The following is a 2,168-nucleotide window of genomic DNA, read 5'->3' as shown; positions in this document are numbered from 1 at the left end:
TGACTATTACAGCTCCTCATCTGAAGAGTGCAAAAATACTGAATACATTTTTGGAAAGATAAAATTCCAGCAGCACACTGGTATACCTGACCTATTTATCTTCCACTGTTCTTGTTCATCAATTAACTAAAATATGAATGTGAACAACATGTGGAAAGGCCTGTAGCCATTCTGACTTCAACTTTTTACCACAAGAATTAACCAGGATCAACTATTCGTCATCAACTATAAACTACAATCAAAAAACAAATAATATGGTCAGCTACTATACCATTCATCAATGATATCTTGTTGCAGAAAATATCAAAACTTGAAATAACAGCAGCAATAAAGAAGGCACGCGCGCGCACACACGCACACACCCGCGCGCGCGCACACACACACACACGCCCGCGCGCGCGCGCGCACACACACACACACACACAAAAGCTTCTTTAAAATATTCGCCATCAGTAAATGGTTTTCCGTGCTTTGCTATTCAGTGAGCAATTTGTTAGATAGCTTCAGTCGTGGTGTTTTTAGCAGTGACAAAGGTTTTTAGTGTCTGTGTTTGTTTACTACCTGGACACAGCGCGTTTTAATGTCTCGGCCTTGAATTCAATGTTCAATTTTCGTCTCGTAATGACGTTTAACACTTGATGCGCTCTCGGGGCATAATGCACAAAGAGCACGGTCACTTTTTGCACAAAGCCCCAGTCATCTGTCCACGCTGATGGAGAGAGCGCGATCTTGTTATGCCGAGAAATGCATCCCTGCCGAGTTTTGCATCCCCTAGCTACTATCACCACTTTTACCTCGTTTTATCTCACTTTTATATCACTTTTCGGGATCGTGATGGCAAACATAGAACCAAAACCACTTCGTCTTGCATTTGTTGGGAATGTAATAAAATTTAAACCATTTCTGCTTTGTATTTGTTGTGAATGTAATCGAACGGTAATGCACACCGTATATAAATTACTTTTGAGCAGGTAACATGTTTATTTTGCCTTTTTCTACTCAAATCGCTCGTATTGAAACTGTTATGCACTCTACCATAAAGCTTATTTCAGCATAATAAGCTTTATGGTAGATCATAACAGTTCTCAAAAGTGATTTTTATATTGATCCATATATAAGGCGCACCGGATTATAAGGCGCATAGTCATATAGTAAAAATCGGATTTTATGTGCGCCTTATAGTGCGGAAAATACGGTAAATGTTTTTGAGATGAAGTGTTTGAGGAGTATGTTCGGAGTGACAAAATTGGATGGATTGAGGGTTAAGGGTTATTGTTCTATCTTCGTTATTCATTAGCCATTATCCGTTATCGGTCAGTTCATAATACGCTACAAAACCAAGGCGCCGGGACACTTACTCTCAGCCAAAAGGCCGAGCTAAGGTCCTAGCCCCAAAACCTTGCTGCGATCATTGCGAATGCACCGCTTCCGGAAGTACTGTAATACCGGGCAGATGCGTGGAGTGGACAGAGCAAGCTCTTATTCCATCTCCGGGATACAAAAATCAAATCATAAGCAAGGGCCATTTTGTAAATTTAGTAATTGTAACTGAACATGAAGTACACAGCCCAAAAACAACAGCCATGCCGACACCTATAGCAGAACATCCTGATGCTCATATCCTGCATTTTTTTGTTTTTTTGGTTTGAACAAATTTATTGACACTAATAAGTGAAAACAATCATGACAATCTCAACAGCAATTAAGCACATTCACAATATTCTATTTCAATATGACGTTTAACAGCAAACACAATGTGAGGTTTGAACAACCCTTCTCGAAAATCTTAATAGCAACCAAGCATATTCACAATTTCATTATATAACATCTTTGTTAGTGTCAATAGATCCGTCCAGGCCAAAGTCGATTGTTTTTGGTCTGAACAAATCCACCGACACCAACAGCAGCAAAGCAAACACGACAATCTCAACAGCCATCAAGCATATTCACAATTTTGTTATATCTGACAATATGACGTGACGATATGACGTTTTAACATTTTTCCCTGATATTTTCAACATCAATTGAACAATTTCAGAGTTATTATCTTTTAACAGTAGTTAACCAACGTGTAAAGGGCAATACTATTGTGCAAGGACATAGCTCTGCCATCCCACCCTCCCAAGCAGCATCCTTCCACACCTATAGCAGAACATCCTGATGCTCAT

General features: G+C 39.5%; 1 pseudogene; it reads right to left on the bottom strand.

Annotated features, from left to right (window-relative positions):
- Window positions 1-1,412: 1,412 nt before the first annotated feature.
- On the bottom strand, window positions 1,413-1,543 carry LOC148345628 (U2 spliceosomal RNA; annotated as a pseudogene).
- Between the last annotated feature and the right edge of the window lie 625 nt (window positions 1,544-2,168).

This window comes from Urocampus carinirostris, unplaced genomic scaffold (assembly GCF_059441175.1).
Source record: "Urocampus carinirostris isolate Australia breed hairy pipefish unplaced genomic scaffold, RoL_Ucar_1.0 HiC_scaffold_38, whole genome shotgun sequence".
Classification (NCBI taxonomy): Eukaryota; Metazoa; Chordata; class Actinopteri; order Syngnathiformes; family Syngnathidae; genus Urocampus; species Urocampus carinirostris.
This window is presented reverse-complemented; position numbering and strand designations above follow the sequence as displayed.